This window comes from Leptonychotes weddellii, chromosome 8, assembly GCF_054177405.1.
Source record: "Leptonychotes weddellii isolate Sample4059 chromosome 8, ASM5417740v2, whole genome shotgun sequence".
Classification (NCBI taxonomy): domain Eukaryota; kingdom Metazoa; phylum Chordata; class Mammalia; order Carnivora; family Phocidae; genus Leptonychotes; species Leptonychotes weddellii.
This window is the reverse complement of record NC_138376.1, coordinates 20,133,750-20,153,072: the sequence shown is the minus strand read 5'-3', so window position 1 is coordinate 20,153,072 and position 19,323 is coordinate 20,133,750. Positions and strand designations below refer to the sequence as shown.

The 19,323-nt window shown below is 41.0% G+C and overlaps 1 protein-coding gene across 2 annotated transcripts in view; it reads right to left on the bottom strand.

Annotated features, from left to right (window-relative positions):
* The window catches only part of SERPINB1 (serpin family B member 1), a 35,277-nt gene extending 16,192 nt beyond the window's left edge, over positions 1 to 19,085 (bottom strand). For both annotated transcript variants that reach the window (XM_081827779.1, XM_081827780.1), the window contains exon 1: positions 18,867 to 19,085. The gene's annotated coding sequence lies outside the window, so the exon portion shown is untranslated. The remainder of the gene's footprint in view (positions 1 to 18,866) is intronic.
* Positions 19,086 to 19,323: the final 238 nt, after the last annotated feature.

The following is a 19,323-nucleotide window of genomic DNA, read 5'->3' as shown; positions in this document are numbered from 1 at the left end:
GGGTTGCTGGTTGGGGCGCTGTGGTGGGAGGGATGGGGTGACTGGGTGATAGACACTGGGGAGGGTATGTGCTCTGGTAAGCACTGTGAATTGTGCAAGACTGTTGAATTTCAGATCTATATCTCTGAAACAAATAATGCAATATATGTTAAGAAAAAAAAAAAAGAAGATAGCAGGAGGGGAAGAATGAAGGGGGGGAAATCGGAGGGGGAGACGAACCATGAGAGACGATGGACTCTGAAAAACAAACTGTGGGTTCTAGAGGGGAGGGGGTGGGAGGATGGGTTAGCCTGGTGATGGGTATTGAGGAGGGCACATTCTGCATGGAGCACTGGGTGTTATGCACAAACAATGAATCATGGAACACTACATCTAAAACTAATGATGTAATGTATGGGGATTAACATAACAATAAAAAATTTTTTTAAAAAAAGCACAAACCTATTGTGGGTTCAAAGGAACTCCCATGACTGATAAGTCATCCCAAACCAATATGAAAGTGTAATAAGGAGAACATAGATGTTTTAAATTTAGATTTTAAGAAACAATTTTTGCAAATACCAGAGGTGGGAGGCTTGTTGTGGTAGCAGTTCATGTGAAAGAAAATTCTGAAATTGGAACTGACCACAAACTCCGTATTCACCAACATGGTTAGGAGGGCCTTAGTAGAAGCATATAGTCCACAGCCCGGGGGTTAGGGGGAGCTCCCCTGCCTCATGCTCTGGCCTGATCTATCTAGAGAATAGCCTTCAGATGTGGGTGCCACAGATATCCAGAGGAAGGCGAGGGTGATGCTCTGCTAGGAATTTTGGAATGAATTAGATTTGCTTAATTCAAAGAGGAAATGGGCAGGAAGGAAACCATTATGGTGTTGTAGGCAATTCAGTAGGACATCTTTGAAGGAAGCCCGCTGGTAAGAGGGCCAACACTGCCCCTTTGTGGCTGAGTCCTTGAGGCCAATATCTCATACTGTCCGGGTCCCAGCTGCGCCATCTACACACTGAGGTTAATCATCGCAACCTCCTAAGGTCTTGGGGTGGATTCAGGGAAACATCTCTAAATGTTAGAAGCAATTCAGATACGGTCTGGAAGGTGGCCGAGTGTGCCACTTTGCCAGCATAAGAACTGGATATCACTGTTAAGAGTTAGGACACCTGGGGGTGCCTGGGTGGCTCAGTTGGTTGGGCGGCTGCCTTCGGCTCAGGTCATGATCTTGGAGTCCCGGGATCGAGTCCCGCATCGGGCTCCCTGCTCGGCGGGGAGTCTGCTTCTCCCTCTGACCCTCCTCCCTCTCATGATCTCTGTCTCATTCTCTCTCAAATAAATAAAAATAAAATCTTTAAAAAAAAAAAAAGAGTTAGGACACCTGGGGTGCCTCGGTGGCTCAGCTGGTTGGCTCTTGATTTCGGCTCTGGTCATGATCTTAGGGTTCATAGATCAAGCCCCGCATCAGGCTCCAGGCTCGGCGTGGAATCTGCTTGAAAATTCTCCCTCTCCCTCTGCCCCTCCCCCTCCCCCCCACCCCCTCGCTCATGTGCTCTCTCGCTCGCTCTATAAAATAAATAAATCTAAAAAAAAAAAAAAGAGTTAGGATACCTAAGACTGTGTTCGGGTGTTTAGGGTGTGTTGACAGGAAGTTTAACACTGATGAGAGCCTGTCCCAGGAATCACAACCTCCAAGGTCTTTTGGAAACAAGGTTTCCAGGATCCTGAGGGGGCCAGCTATTGTTAGAAAAAAGTTGTTTATTACTGTTTAGTAAAAACTCAGTCATGAGACCCTTCAGATGTATATCAGTGGGTCATATGCTTGCGGGTTGATTGCCAACATGTATCTTGTGGGGTAGAGATAAAGGAAGTTTCCAAAGGAATTTTTATATGTGAAAGTTGACTTACAGGGTCCTGGGGGTCGGGCTAAGACTGCCTTTTGCCCTTAGGGAAGTATTTACATGGAAGCAGCTGAGTCCCTAGAGGAATGTCACTCCACCAGTTTCAAGGACTTGTCAGAGGGCTCTAAGTAGTAAGGAAATTTAATTTTTCTTTTTCCTTTGTTTCCCACATCAGCAGCCATGTAGGGCTCTCTGTGAGAGTTGCCTTGGAGGGGTGGCTTCCCTGCCTTCCTGTAGCTTGACGCCCTTGGCACCCTTCCCCCCACCTCTCCTGACATTTCCTTCACAGGAAAAGTAGAACAAAGTATGTAACTCCTTTCATCTTCTTAAGCATTCTCTTTTTAGCATACTTCCGTATTTCCAACAGCGCTCAGAAAGATATCATTTTAGGGGCATCTGGGTGACTCAGTTGATTAAGACTCTTGAATTCAGCTCAGGTCATGATCTCAGGGTCCTGGGATGGAGCCCCAAGTGGGGTTCTGTACTTAGCATGGAGTCTGCTTGAAATTCTCTCTCCCTCCCCCTCTGCCCCTCCCACTCTCTCTCTCTCTCTCTCTAAAATAAGTAGATAAATCTTTAAAACAAAAAAAAGGAAAGATATCATTTTAAAGATTTTTGCAGCCCACAGGTCATCTACACAGAGGAAGCTTCTTCCAACTTCTTCCAGCTATGGAGGCATCCTGCCACCTATTAACTTCCAACACAACTCTCCAACACCAGCTGGGGTCCTGCACCTCACTTCATTCTGACAGTAACAACCCAGAGTTCAGGTGGAGTCCACATGTCATGGGCTTGGTCTTCCTGGTATGGCCAACCAGGCCCATTAGGAATCACCTCATTAGAATAAAAAAGACACTATTTATGAATAACCAAAGACACCCCTAACACCCAGGAAATTCCACAGGTTTTTGAAGTTCTATGGCAGGAACTGGACGTAGGCCAAATATGTTTTGCTATATCACACCTAAACTCACAGATAGCTCTTCCAGGCACTAATCTTCTGTGTAAGACTGGTGCTGTCTGGGGAAGGGGCTGAGAACTCAGGAAAGCAGAGACTTGCAGGTCCATCATAGAATTGCAGAGGTCCTTCCCCATCATCCAGTTCAGCTCATTTTTTTGAGACACCAGGTGAACAGAGAAGCTCAGAGACTCTTGCCCAAAGTTGCCAAGTTGGCTAATAACACAGCATAATAACACAGCATAGGAACTCTGTCCACAGTTGGTCACAGTTTCACAGTTCTTCCACTGTGTGTGTATATATATATATATATATACCACGTCTTCTTTATCCATTCATCTGTCAGTGGACATCTGGGCTCTTTTCATACTTTGGCTATTGTGGACATTGCTGCTATAAACATTGGGGTGCAGGTGCCCCTTCAGATAACTACATTCATATCTTTGGGGTAAATACCCAGTAGTGTAACTGCTGGGTCATAGGGTAGCTCTATTTTCAACCTTTTGAGGAACCTCCATACTCTTTTCCAGAGTGGTTGCACCAGCTTGCATTCCCACCAACAGTGTAAGAGCAATCCCTATCAAAATACCACCAGCATTTTTCACAGAGCTGGAAGAAACCATTCTAAAATTTGTTTGGAACCAGAAAAGACCCCAAATAGCCAAAGTAATCTTGAAAAAGAAAACCAAAGCTGGAGGCATCAGAATGCCGGACTTCAAGCTGTATTACAAAGCTGTCATCATCAAGACAGCATGGTACTGGCACAAAAACAGACATAGATCAATGGAACACAACAGAGAACCCAGAAATGGACCCTCAACTCTATGGTCCACTAATCTTCCACAAAGCAGGAAAGAATGTCCAATGGAAAAAAAAAAACAGTCTCTTCAACAAATTGTGCTGGAAAACTGGACAGCCACACACAGAAGAATGAAACTGGACCACTTTCCTACACCATACATAAAAATAAATTCAAAATGGATGAAAGAGCTAAATGTGAGACAGGAAACCATCAAAATCCTAGAGGAGAACACAGGCAGCAACCTCTTTGACATCGGCCACAGCAACTTCTTACTAGACATGTCTCTGGAGGCAAGGGAAACAAAAGTAAAAATGAACTATTGGGACTTCATCAGGATAAAAAGCTTCTGCACAGCAAAGGAAACAATCAGTGAAACCAAAAGGCAATCTCAGGTTCTTAATCTACCACCTGAAGATAATGCAAGCCCTCATGTGCCACAGAGGGGGTACTGTAAATTCCTTGAAATTACAGGATGTTTAATGGTGATGTCTCTAATAAAAATCCTCTCATAGTTTCACTAAATGAGTGTTTGTAACATCCCTGTTCATAATGGACCCAAATGGAAACAATGCAAATTTCTATCAGCAGTGGAATGGACAAATACAATGGTATATTTACACAATACAATGGCATGCTGCAATGAGAATAAACTACAACTGAACTAAAAAATACAGAGGAATTTCTTCTGTAATATATTTAGGGGAAAAGCCAACCATGAATTTGTGAAAAAGTAAGATTACATTTAAATAAAAAGTCCCAAAACAGACTAAGCTAACTTACAATGTTCAAAATCAGCATAATCCTGAAAGGAAGAGTAACAATGATTGGAAGGATAATTCTGTGGTGTGGTTAATGTTCTATTACTTGATCTGAGTATTTTTTTATATGAGTTATTTCAATAAGTGAAAATTCATTGCACTGTATACTTATGAATGCTATTATTTTCTGCATGTAATTTATATTTCAATAAAAAGTTCAAGGACATATAAAGCAAATGATAACCACAAGAAAATATATGGAAGTAAAATATCCTCAACTAAATTACAAACAGAAGGTAAATAAGACGATTATCCTCCTGAAGAATACCTTTGCAATAATGTTCTCTGCACATGAGATGTTACTGACTTTGAAATTATTTTACAAATGAAGTCAGGTTACAAAGAATGTAGAATTACCTATCAACTCATACATATTGGAACATAAGCACATTTTCTGGAATAAAACTATCCCTTGTATTTCCCCCAGATCAGGTAGAAGTTCTGCCCTGAGGCTTTCATGCTGTCACATTCACCTTAACAGAGTTTTGGGTTAATTTTGGTGGAATGGCTATATGCCCTGTAGCAAGCATCTCAGCATATTTCAGTGGGCTTGGCATAGTTTTTTTTTTTTCATATATATTATTATTAAGGTGCAAAAAGTAAATAATTTTTTTAAATACATAACCTTGTAGTTTATTTCCAATCACGTGGTTTATACAGAACAAATTGCAGCATATCATATTTAACACAAGAGTAATCTTCTCGAAAGATGTGAATGAATGACATTACATTGGCTGAGTAGATATCATGAACACAGATACATGAATATTAATTGTAATTTATCTTAGAATGGCAGTGATTCTGACTTGAAATCTGCATTTCACATTCCGAGAAATCTTTGTTGGCATACTACTTTCATCTTGTGTATGGCTCAACTACTGCTGATAGATTTCATCTTATCTATGGTAGTTTTGTGTTGAGGTCATTAAATATAGGGTAGTGTAAACCAATGGTGTCAGAGGTCTTTGAGAGTTAATTTTATGCTTTGTCTCTCCTGGTTCTGTCCTAGACTTTGCATTTCCTCATTTTATTATCTTCCTTATGTGATTCAATCCATTGCTGCGCTTAAGGAGGGCACATGTTGTGATGAGCACTTGGTGTTATATGCAACTAATGAATCACTGAACACTACATCAAAAACTAATGATGTACTATACAGTGGCTAATTGAACATAATTTTAAAAATCTCCATCTACACTGCTGACATTTTTTTAAAGATTTTATTATTCAACAATTCTATACATTACTCAGTGCTTATCATGATGAGTGTACTCTTTAATCTCCATCACCTATTTCACCCAACCCCCAACCACCTCAGTTTGTTCTCTTGGTAATCATCAGTTCGTTCTCTTAAGAGTCCGTTTCTTGGTTTGTCTTTCTCTCCTTTTTCCCCCTTTTTCATTTGTTTTGTTTCTTAAATTCTACATATGAGTGAAATCATATGGTTTTTGTCTTTGATTGGCTTATTTTGCTTAGCATTATACTCTCTAGCTCCATCCCTGTTGTTGCAAATGACAAGATTTCATTCTTTTTTTATGGCTGAATAATATCTTGTTATATATATAACATAGGGGTAGATGTATCCCTTTGAATTAGTGTTTTTGTATTCTTTGGGTAAATACCCAGTAGTGCGATTACTGGATCATAGGGTAGTTCCATTTTTAACTTTTTGAAGAAACTTCATACTGTTTTTCACAGTGGCTGCATCAGTCTGCACTCCCACCAACAGTGCATGAGGATGTGGAGAATATCTTCTCCAATACTTATTGTTTATGTTTTTGATTTTAGCCATTTGACAGGTGTTAGGTGATATCTCATTGTAGTTTTGATTTACATTTCCCTGATGATGAGTGATGATGAGCATCTTTTCATGTGTCTGTTGGCCATTTGTATGTCTTCTTTGGAGAAATGTCTGTTCATGTCTTCTGCTCATTTTTTAACTGGATCATTTGTTTTTGGGGTGTTGAGTTTTTTAAGTTCTTTATATATTTTAGATACTCTTTATCAGAGATGTTATTTGCAAATATCTTCTCCCATTCACCAAGTTGTCTATTAGTTTTGATTGTTTCCTCGTTGTGCATTAGCTTTTTATTTTGATGTAGCCCCAATAGTTTATTTTTGCTTTTGTTTCCCTTGCCTCAGGAGACATACCTAGAAAGAAGTTCCTACACCCAGTGTGGGAGAAATTACTGCCTGTGCTCTCTCCTAAGATTCTTATAGTTTCAGGTCTTACATTTAGGTCCTTAATCCATTTTTATTTTCTCTGTGTATGGTGTAAGCCAGTGGTCCAGTTTCATTCTTTTGCATGTTGCTGTCCAGTTCTCTCAATGCCAGTCTAATACCATGTTTTTGAAAAGCCTTTTATTTGAAACGATTACAGATGTATAGGAAGTTGTAAGAAATGTACAAGAATGTCCTGTGCACCCTTCACCAGGCTTCTTCCTGGTACTGTGGTCCCATCTTGCACAACTGAGGTACAATAGGAAGGCCAGGAAATTGACATTGGTACAATCTTCAGGATTTATTCATATTTCACCCATTTCATGCATGCATGCATTTGCTGTTATTGTTGTTGTAAGGGCAAATACAAATAGAATCAAAACATTAATTTTGCATGGTACAAAAAGGAAAAGAAACTCTTCCCCCACCTCCTTCTCTTTCAGAGCACTTTTTAAGAAAAGTTGTAATTATACATTCTTTCACTATCCCTTTGAGTCACTTGTAAACCTTTTTGAAATCTAAATGAAATTTCTCTCAAGGACTTGGGAACCATCTCTTTGAAATGCAATCATCAAGGAAGACAGCATTCCTGTCTCCTAGTCCCTATGGGAGAGTAGAAGCCTAACTTCAGTGGGCATCTCCTTCCAAGTTGCAAACCTATCTCTGGTTGTAGCTAACACAGATGGTCACCTCAACTATCAGATGAATTTAGAATGAACTATGTGTAATAAATGGCACTGTCAGGTCCTTTTATTTGAGTGCTGGTTATTGTTTATCTCAAGAACATGTGTGTAATGGATTGTACCTGCCTGGTGATATAAAAGGCTAACAGTTCTTTCTATCTTTGCAATGTTTTAGTGCATTGCCTGGGATGCACATCACATTCTGGTTCAATCATAAACTGTTTTCTCTTCTACCTTTGTAGAGAGGTTTTCTGGGTTGACAGGAGATTTTAACAATGTATGGTTCTGTGCAATTTGATCACATGTGCAGATTTGTTTAATCACCACAATCAAGATACGTGACCACTCCTTCACCACAAAGTTCCCTCTTGCCACCCCTTTCTAGCTACACCAATCTACCCGTCCCCTCCCCCAGCCCCTGGTAACCACCAATATATTCAAGAAAATAATTTCAAGAAAATTATATAAATAGAATTATATTATAAAGTATGTAACGTTTAGAGATTGGCTTTTTCTCACTCAGCATACTTCTGAGATCCATCCAAATTGTATCAGTTGTTCATTCCTTTTTATTGCTGAGAAGTATCCCATGGTAAATGGCTTTTTATTTTATTTTTTTTTAAGATTTTATTTATTTGACAGACAGAGAGAGCACAAGCAGGGGGTTCGGCAAGTTGAGGGAGAGGGAGAAACAGGCTTCCCGCTGAGCAAGGAGGCCGATGCGGGGCTCGATCCCAGGACCCTGGGATCATGACCGGAGCCGAAGGCAGATGCTTAACAACTGAGCCACCCAGTGCCCGTAAATGGCTTTTTAAACAATTCATCCATTGAGGACATTTGGGTGGTTTCCAGTCTGGGACTATAATGAATACAGCCACTATAAACATTTGTATTCATGTTTATTTGTGAACAAAAGTTTTCTTTACTCTGGGACAAATGTCCAAGACACAGTTGTTGGGGCATATACTAAGTACAGGTCTCGTTTTTTAAAGAAACTACCAACTATTTCTAGAGTGTCTGTACCCTACCAGCGATGAAGTCTGAGTGATCCAGTTTCTCCAAATCCTTGCCAGCATTTGGTGCTACCACAATTTTTTGTTTTAGTCATTCCAATAGGTGTGGAGTGATACCACATTGTGATTTTAGTTTGCATTTTCCTAATGGCTAATGATACTAAATATCTTTTCATGTGTTTATTTGCCATCTATTAATCCTCTCCACTGTAATGCTGAGCATGACTTTTGCCCATTTTCTAACTAGACTTTTTGTTTTGCGTGGGATTTTCAGAGCTCTTTATACATTCTAGATACAAGTCATATTTCAGATATACAGTTTGCAAATATTTTCTCCCAGTCTGTATCTTGTCTTTTCATTCTTTTCCCAGAGTCTTTTGCAGAGAAAAACATTTTACCTTTGGTGAAATCCAATTTATCAATTGTTTTCCTTTTATGGATTGTGCTTTTAGTGTCAAGTCTAAGATCTCTTCATCTAACCCTAGGTCCTTAAGATTTTTCCTTTTTTTTGTCTAAAGTTTTATAGTTTTATATTTTACGTGTTAGTCCATAATCCATTTTGAGTTAATTTTTGTATTAGATGTGAGAGTTAAGTCAAAGTTCCTTTTTTTCTTTTTTACTATGGATGTCTGGTTGTTCCAGCACCATTTCTTGAAAAGGCTATCCTTCCTCCATTAAATTGCTCTTGCATATTTGTCAAAAATCATCTGGGCATATTTGTGTGGGTCTATTTCTGAGTTCTCTAGTTCTCTATTCTGTGCCATTGATCTATGTATCTAACCCCCCACTGATACCATGCTGTCTTGATTATTGTAGCTAGAGAGTAAGCCTCAACACTGGGTAGAGTAATTCCTCCCAGTTTAATCTTTTTCAAAAACTTTTTAAGTTATTCTCTGTCCTTTGCCTTTCCATACAAATTTTAAAATAAGCTTGTCTGTGTCTACAAAAAACCCTGCTGGGATTTTGATAGGAATCATCCAAAACCTATAGATCATTGAGGAGAACTCAGTCTTTACTATGTTGAGTCTTCCAATTCATGAACATGGTATGTCTATCTATTTAGATCTTCTTTCTTTCATCAGCATTTTGTAATTTTCAACATACAGATCCTGTACATGTTTTACTACACTTGTACCTAAATATATTATTTTCTTTGGAGTGATTCTAACTCACTTTTAAGTGACTGAATTCATTTATTAATTCAAAGAGGGCTTTCTTTTGTGGATTCCTTTAGCGTTATTACATAGACAATCATGTCATCTGTGAAAAAGAACAGTTTTATTCCCTCAAGTCGAATCTATATGCCTTTTATTTTTTCTTTCCTTATTACACTAGCTAGAACTAGTATCACTGTTTGTAGTTGATATGTCTCCTACATCTCTTTTTTTTTTGAAAAGTAAACTTTTTTTAGAATAGTTTTAGATTTAAAGAAAAGTTGCAGAGATAGTACAGTTTCCCCTATTGTTAACATCTTACATTAATGTGGTACATTTGTCACAACTAATGAATCGATACTGATACATCATTAAAGTCCATAATTGATTCATGTTTTCTTAGTTTTTACCCAGCGTTCTCTTTCTATTCCAGGATCCCAGTCAGGACAAAACATTATATTCAGTCCTCACATGTAGTCCTCAGGTTTATCTTAGCTGTGACAGTTTTTCAGACTTTCTTTGCTTTTGATGACCATAAGAGTCTGGAAGAGTACTGTTCAGGTATTTTGTAGAACACCTCTCAATTGGGATTTGTATGACATTTTTCTCATGGTTAAACAGGGGTTGTGGGCTTTGGAAGAAAGATCACAGAGGTAAAGTGCCATTCTCATCAAATCATATCAAAGATATAGGCTATATCAACATGATTATTTACTGTTGTTGTTGACCTTTGTCACCTGACCGAGGTAATGTTTGTCAGGTTACTGTGCCGTAACTCTCCCACTCCAACAATGAGAAACCTGTTCCTACCATCCATCTACTTAATTGTTCATTAGTAATATTACTTTTAATCAAGAGAGGCAAGAAAGTCCCTCAGACCCCTTGATACTGAAACCAGGCAAGAAATGTCTAGTTACAATTCCTCAAATGAAACCCCCTTGATTTTCTCAGAGTTTCATTTCTTTATCTTCAATCTGCCTAATAACTGAGGCTGCTTAGTAAGTAACCTTGGGAGTAAGCATACTTACAGCTAATGTTGAAATTGGAAAGTTTGTGTGGAGGTCAACATTAAAATTTTTTGACATTTCCAAAAAATTCACACAATTTCCTGTTCAGTTATAAAAGTTGGTCTGAAACTTACTCTAAAGAAATCAAACTGCGGGCGCCTGGGTGGCTCAGTTGGTTAAGCAACTGCCTTCGGCTCAGGCCATGATCCTGGAGTCCTGGGATCGAGTCCCGCATCGGGCTCCCTGCTCGGCAGGGAGTCTGCTTCTCCCTCTGACCCTCCTCCCTCTCATGCTCTCTGTCTCTCATTCTCTCTGTCTCAAATAAATAAATAAAATCTTTAAAAAGAAAAAAAAAAAAAAGAAATCAAACTGCTACCCTCCCTGGGTAAAATCACCTTTGTGGTTTCTCCTTAAAACTTACAGTCAATTGTGTTTATGTGGGTGTCCAAACGGCCTAAAATTCCCTTATTTCTTATTCTGTGTAAGGCTGTGTTTGAAGATCCTGTGCCTTAAAGAGAACCAGAACAGATAACCAATGCCAAACAGCAATCTTGGCCAAGGGCTTCCCTCTTGAGAATGTAATGCAGCATGACCACATTGCCAACCAGGATGGTAAATAAGGCATACCCATGGGACAGATTCTAACAACTACTCCTGAGAGAAGAATCTGAGTCCAGTCAAGTGAACCAACAGGTCAGGAAGTTCTGTTAGCTCTTACAGTTCTCTTAGGTAAGAGTATTCTCAAAAACAAGTAAATCAGGGGCGCCTGGGTGGCTCAGATGGTTGAGCGTCTGCCTTTGGCTCAGGTCATGATCCTGGCATCCTGGGATGGAGTCCCGCATCGGGCTCCCTACTCCTTGAGGAGCCTGCTTCTCTCTCTGCCCCTCTCTCTCTCTGTCTCTCATGAATGAATAAATAAAATCTTAAAAAAAAAAACCCACAAGTAGATCAGCCCTTTTATCTTTCCACATCATCTCTCAGAAGGAGAGATGTTTCAAGTGCACTTTCAAGCTATTTAAAAGGGTCAAACAACAGAGGCATCTTTATCTGGGATCTTTATACTGAAAGCGGAGGACAGAAATTTGTCACTACTGAGACGAGAGTAGGTGGCTTGAAGCACTGGAAGCCTTTGTAAGGGTCAAGGTGTGAATGCGGACAGACAGACAGACATCCAGGGGATTGGGGATGTACCCTTTGTGGAGAAAACTGCAAATAGCTATTTGCTCCTCTAAACCAAGGATAAGCATTTTCTTTCTAAACCCAAATTAACATTCATTCCACTCCTGCTCTAATTTCCAATGTAACTTCAGGACATTCTAAAGTTGTTTGAAAATCACAGCATAAAGCTTAAGTGCACATATCATTAAGCTCTGAGCTCAGAATTTCAAATGAGCTCCTTTATTAGGGTGTTCTCCCTGCTGTGGGGTTGAGGTCAGCTACATAGATATTGTAATGGGAAAGAGAAGCATGCAGCACAGCAGCCAGCAGGAATCAGCTTAGGGAGAGGAGAACCTTCCACAGAATGCTCTTTGTTCTGTGGTGCTAGATGAAGAAAAGAATGGGTGATCTGTATTCAACGTTTGGGGTTTGTGCATTTTGCCACCTCAACCACAACAGCGCTCACAACAGCCACTCCTGTGCCTCCCTGATTGGCCTCCACAGGGGACCTGTGCACAAACTTGGATAGAGACAGCTCTGTCTTGGAGAACATTCCAGAAAAGTCAGGTTTGGTATCATCAAAAGCATTGGTAATTCCCTAACTGCCAAGAACAAACTCCACACTGCAGTTTTTTTTGTTGTCCATTGCTACTGGCTTTGTCCACTCACTGAGTTGGCCATGTGTAAGCTCGTTTTTCACCTGGAAGAAAAGAGGAAAGAGCCCTAAGGTTCAGATGGTGGGCCAGTCACTTGGGTCTACACTGCTTTCCCATGGAATTACCCAGGACCATGGCATCACAAAGCCCTCTGTCCATGAGGTAGGGCTTCATGGAGATTCAGACAAGGCCCAGACCAGTATCACTTTTTGATTTGAGTCTCCTAGTTTAATAAAAAAAAAAAAATGAAGAAATGCAAGCATTATGGTATGTTTTAAAATTTTGTATTTAACAAATGGATGCTTTTAAAAATGCAATGCAATATAGTTGTGCTATCCCCAAGTTAACTATAGGATTTATAAATAAGACACTGTTACGTGGTTTCTTTTATGGGACATGAGCCTAAATTTTATAATTAAAGTATTGTCTGTCCATCTTTTCAGTATCTATCTCTAGACTCTACATAAATTGACATTAGAAAATAATGTCAACAGTTGAACTTTGAGGTAAGTCACAGGCTCTGCTGCCTGGCATCCCAAGGCCTAGAAACTGTACCAGATCCCCAAGTACCCTGACATTAGCTCTGATCGGTCACCTGGGCCCTGGAGGGAGGTGTTTGTGTGCAACAGGTCAAACTGGAGTTAAAGTTCAAAAATATTTGAGTTTCCCATCCCCGACAGCTGGTTTAAGATGCTGCTGGTCAAGTTGATTTCAAATGACTGATTAGTTACTAATTACTAATTGGTTGTATTTTTATGTTTTATTGGCTACTCTGAATCTATTCATGAATTGCTATAGAGCTGACAGTAAAGAGTTTCTCATCTCCTTGGCAAAGAATTTAGCGTACATCTTTGAGCCTATCTGCAGTTGTTGTTTTTTTTTTAAGTATTTTATTTATTTATTTGACAGAGAGGGAGAAAGAGAGTGTGTGCACACAAGCAGGGGGAGCAGCAGAGGGAGAAGGAGAAGTAGGCTCCCTGCTGAGCAGGGCTCAATCCCAGGACCCCGCGATCATGACCTGAGCCAAAACCAAGAGTCTGACGCTTAACCAGCTGTGCCACGCAGGCGCCCCTGCAGTTATTTTTTTTTAATTTTAGTTCCAGTATAGTTAAAATAGTATTAGCTTCAGGTGTACAATATAGTGATTCAACATTTATATATGTCACCCAGTGCTCATGACGAAGACAAGCGCAGTCCTTAATCCCCATCACCTATTTCGACCATCCCCCTACCCATCTCCCCTCTAGGAACCATCACTTTGTTCTCTAAAGTTAGGAGTCTGTTTTGGTTTGTCTCTTCTTTTTTTCTCCTTTATTCATTTGTTTTTTAAATTGATATATTAGTAAAATCATATGGTATTTGTCTTTCTCTGACTGGCTTATTTCACTTAGCATTATACTCTCTAGATCCAACCATGTTGTTGCAAATGGCAAGATTTCATTCTTTTTATGGTTTAATAAAATGCCACTTTATATATATAATATATATAAATATAAATGTAAATAGGTGTGTGTGTAATATATATATATATATATATATATACACGCCACCTCCTCTTTATCCACTCATCTATGGATGGACACTTGGGTTGCTTCCATAGTTTGGCTATTGTAAATAATGCTGCAATAAGCATAAGTGTGCAAAGGGTGCATATATTCCTTTGAACCCTTTGAACCTGTCTGCAGTTTTGCGTCTGACATTTGAGTAATTTTGAAGTGCTAAGAGATTTTGTTCTAAGTATTGTTTTCTTTCATCTCAAAATGCAAATGAAACTTGATCCAGAAAGTTTGTACTTTGATAAAATAGTCAAATAATTTCCACAAGGAGAGAGCTAATTGTGTACTATTGGATTTTCAGAAAAAGAGCAACCAACCGTTATGAATTAAACCCATAAGGCATTTCCATGGAAGTAGGGGTAAGAAGCCTTATTTTCACTTTACTTACATGGGTACTCTTAGTGGGGAGGCCAGCTGGTTTGGATAAAACAAGCAGTAGGAGGGACATCTGGGTGGCTCAGTAGGTTAAGCATCAACTCTTGATCTCAGCTCAGGTCTTGATCTCAGGGTCGTGAGTTCAAGCCCTGCAATTGGGCTCCATGCTGGGCATGGAGCCTACTTTAAAACCAAAAAAATACAAGCAGTAGGATGTTCTTGAGCAGTGTCTACTAGCCTGTGACAGAAAGCAAGAAATCCCCCTTGGGGCACAGAGGTACTTCAAAGAACTCAGACAGCGGGACCAGAGGAAGACAGGCTAGAGGAGGCATAAGGCAGGTCCCAGGATGTCACTGAAAAGGGCATGGGTTGTGCTGCCTCCATGATTTGACCAAAGGGAGAGGATTGCAGGCTCTGAGGTATGTTTGGGGAGGCAGAAGAGAGGAACTGTCTTGCTGCAAACAGCAGACTGGAAGGTGGTATGGAGAGGGTCTGCTGATAGGCAGCCTGAGTCAGACTGGAGGGACCCGTGATCACTGAAAAAATGAGCAAAGGAGAAGCACAAATGCCTTTTCAAAAAAGGTTCCTGAGTGAGGATGTGGAGAAAGTTGAACCCTTGTACACTTTTGGTACAACACTGTGAGGAACAGTATGATGGTTCCTCAAAAAATTCAATATAGAATTATCCTATGATCCAGGAATTTCACATCTGTGTACATACCCAAAGAATTGAAAACAGACTCTTGAAAAGGTATTTGTACACCCATGTTCACAGCAGCATTATTCACACCAGTCAAAAAGTGGAAGCACCCCATGTGTCCTCGGACTGGACAAAATATGGTGTGTATAAACCGTGGAATATTATTCAGGCTTAAAAAGGAAGGAAGTTCTGGGGCGCCTGGGTGGCTCAGTTGGTTAAGCGACTGCCTTCGGCTCAGGTCATGATCCTGGAGTCCCGGGATCGAGTCCCACATCAGGCTCCCTGCTCAGCAGGGAGTCTGCTTCTCCCTCTGACCCTTCTCCCTCTCATGCTCTCTGTCTCTCATTCTCTCTCTCAAATAAATAAATAAAATCTTTAAAAAATAAAAATAAAAAAAAAAAAAGAAGGAAGTTCTGACAGATGCTATCTCATGGATTGGACCTTGAGGACATTATGATAAGTGAAAAAAGCCAGTCACAAAAGGACAAAGACTGCATGATTCCACTTATATGAGGGACCTAGAGTAGTCAAATTCATATTAACAGTAGAATGGAGAAATGAAAGTGGGATGGGGGCTGCCAGGGGCTGGGCCAGTGGGGGAGGGAGAGTGAGTGTTCAATGGGGACAATGCTTAATGAGTCTCTGGGAAAATGAAAAAGTTCTATGGGTGGATAGTAGTGATGGTTGCACAACAGGGTGAATGTATTCAATGATACCAAACTGTATACTCTCCCTCCCTCCCTTTCTTTTATTATGCAGCTAGAAAAAGAAAGAGTTCTCACTCAAGGTATGCAAAAAATAGTTTGGTTTCATTTCATTTTCTCCAATTGACTGCAGGCACCTTCAAAATACACATCAAAATACACTGTCTTCTTGAACAAACAGAGCCCAGTCCAGCTCCCTGTCAGGAGTCCCCCTTTCTCATGCCCACCTCCGGTTCAGGCCTCCCCGCCTCTCCTCCCACAACCCAACTAGCCACTGTCTGGCTGCCAGATCATCCTCTGACCCAGGCCTTCAGTTATTTTTACCATAAAGGTTTACAGTGCAGTTTTAAGTAAAGTGCCAGGAATCAGGTTAGAAGGGAAGAAAGAACCTAATTTTTTTTAATTTTATTTTATTATGTTAATCACCATACATTACATAGTTAGTTTTTGATGTAGTGATCCATGATTGTTTGCGTGTAACACCCAGTGCTCCATTCAATACATGCCCTCTTTAATACCCATCACCAGGCTAACCCATCCCCCTCCCCCCTCCCCTCTAGAACCTTCAGTTTGTTTCTCAGAGTCCATAGTCTCTCATGGTAGAAAGAACCTAATCTTGAAGAAGCCTTCAAGATTATGTTACTCCACTGATCCTAAACAAGGGCCTGGAATTAAGCACAGGTTAAAGATGGCTCCAGCCCTTACCGCCCTATTCCCTGTCTCTTCTCTGTCCGTCCCTTCTGTGACCATTGGATGGGTTTTCTCTCTCCTCACCTTTGTCCCTGCTGATCAAGTAGCTTAGAATGCCCTATCTGTTCAGCTCATCAGCCTTTTCCTTGAGTTTTTGAGTTTAACTTTGTCAAATAACAAAAATTCCACCAAGGAAATTTGAAGATCTAATTGGCCTTATGAAACAGTTCCTGAATCAGTAGCACCCCATTTAGCATGTAGAGAGGTGCTCTGAGAAGTTCTACAAAATGGAAGGTCTTTATAGAAAGAGGGTGGGGCAAGAAAGTACTAGCAAAAGAAAAAGATTGTTCTGGGCAAGGCCTCTTTCCCTTCGAGGGAAAAGCAAGGAGTCTTTATCATGCAGATGACCTCATCCTCCTTTGGGGATGGAGCGCCCCCTGTGCCAGACTCACTGGTGATGGAAAATTTCTGACCAGCCTGGTAAGACTTCTGGTGAAGGTTGAGACCGCAACTAAATTAGGTATTAAGCCTCAATTTGGGGACTCAGGCTAAGTGATGACACTGGGGCCTGCGGTTTTCCTCCTCTCTTGTTTGTCTCTCTCTGTCCCAGTTCTGCCACTGACTGTCTGTGAGATCTTAGCCAAGTTTCTAAACCTTTTTGTCCTAAATTCTTCATTTGCTTCTGGCTTTGCCTGTGGCCTAGAGCTGTTGTAAAAATCGAATACACAAATAGATCGAAAGTGTTGTCTAAATTGTTAAAGTACTCTATACCTATCCTATTATCACGTGCTACCTTGTATTACATGTAGACTTGCTTTTCTTTCATATGTGGTTAACCCCTTGCAGAACAGGACCATGTCAGAATTCTCTCCAGGTTTCTCACAGTTTCTAGCACATTTCAACAATGCTTCAGCCCTCTGCCAGAGGTCCAGGCCACAGGGTTGCCCAGCTCCAGGGATAACATACCTGTCACACTCAACATGGATGCCTTGCTCTGGAGCTTTGCAAACAAATGAGGCCCTTCCCCTCCCCACCCCCAACCAGGAGAGGATCCTAACATCTCAGAAAATGAGTTGTCCTTGCTCTGCCACAATTTAAGTTGCATTGATATTTTTAAACCATTTCTTACCCAAGAACCAGTGCTGGGAAGGGTATATTTTAGAAGTGGGTGTAGAGAGCACAACAACAAGCAAAGACTCACGGCATTTAGATCCCCATTGACATTGACATCAGGGAGCAGAATGGCCGTGCTCAGCCCCCCAGGGACGTGGGGCAGCTCCAGCGGCTGGTCCATCCTGTGCCCCATCTGTTCTCATTCTAAAACAAAGCAGGTGTTAACTAGGTAATCACAACCAGGGGACTGAAGGGGAAGGCCAAAGGTCTTACTCAACATAAAAACTGACTCAGAATACTCACATGACCGTAGACCAAAAGAAAACCACCTCTGGCGTTTAGGCACTCATTTGCATTTAAAAACCCAAAAGAAATCGTAGTGATTCTTAAAATCTGAATTACTTTCTTGTGGCTGCTTTAATCCACTACTATAGATGAGGGGGCTTACACAACCGAAGTTTATCAGTTCCCAGTGCCGCAGGCGGGAAGCCCAAGATCAAGGTGTCAGTAGTTTTGCCTCTTCTTGACTTGTACACGTGTCTACACATCATCTTCCCACGGTGTCTGTGGCCAAATTTCCTACTGAGTTAGGGCCCACCCACGTGACCTCATTTAATTCCTCTCGAAAGGTCTCTCTAAATCCCACCTCCAAATATAGTACATACTCTCAGGTGTTGGGGGGTAAGACTTCAACACGTGAATTCAAGGGGACACAATTCCGCTCGTAGCAATATCCCAATGTTTCCAGACAAGTTTCTGCACAGGTAGACGTAGGCTTAGCGTGCTAATTTTAAAAAGGTTTCTTCTGTGTATTTTTTCATCAAACTGCCTAAGACTGCTTTCCTTTGAAGTATGCAGCACTGATTAAGGGCCAGTTTTGTCAATAAACCAGTTGAATTGGCAGGCAATACGTCTACAATTTTGTCTTTTTTAAAAAGGAAGACGACAGGTCTAAGTAATGCTATGATAACGCACATGAAGGATATATCATGAGCTGAGGACCAACTTCTCAAACTGCGTTATGGTTATCATGCCTAGAAATTGAATTAATCAAACAGTAATCTGCACTTTTTACAGGGTGTCTGAAACTATTCTGGACAAAATGGAGTGCAGAGAGTTTGCGCTGACTGTTGTCTCTGCCAGAGGGCAAATTATAACTCTCTTAAGGCGTGAGGAAGAAACAGAAGAGCAATATTGAGTCGTTTATAAACAGAGAAATGGTTCTAAAATAAATGAGCAGATTGAAGATAGTGAAGTTGTAGCTGTATCTGGCTTTATGAAGAAAGAAGAACTGAAAGAGTGAAGGGAATCCTGCTGCTCTGGGTGTGGAGAAATCCAGAGTGGGATTGGAGGGCGGCATGAGGAAAACGTACCTTGTCTGACCGGAATGGCAGTGTGGCCGGTGGTGGAAGGGGGGTGTCTGGGATGAGACACCGGCGTCCTCACTGGGACCGATCACGCCCCAGGCATTGCCCCAAGGACATGAGAAACATAAAAGTGGTTCATCCTCACAGCAAAATCCCTGGGAGGAAGGTCCTAATGTGACCCCCACAGGACGCTAAGAGTAATGGGACTTCGCAGAGCCCCCAATGGAAGGTAGGGTTGAGCTGAGGAATGCAGGAATCATTCCCACTCGTAATGCCAAAGCCCACAGGCAAGGTGGGGTTTGGGGGGGAGGGGTGCTCTGTTGTTTCCGCAGCTTCTGGGCCAAAGTCAGCATTCATATGTGTTCCTTAAACAAAGCCAAACCAAAGGAAGGTGCCTCGGATACCTTGCATTTTTTGGCTGCCATGAGCACATTACTGAGCTATGAGGTACACCGCCGCTCCA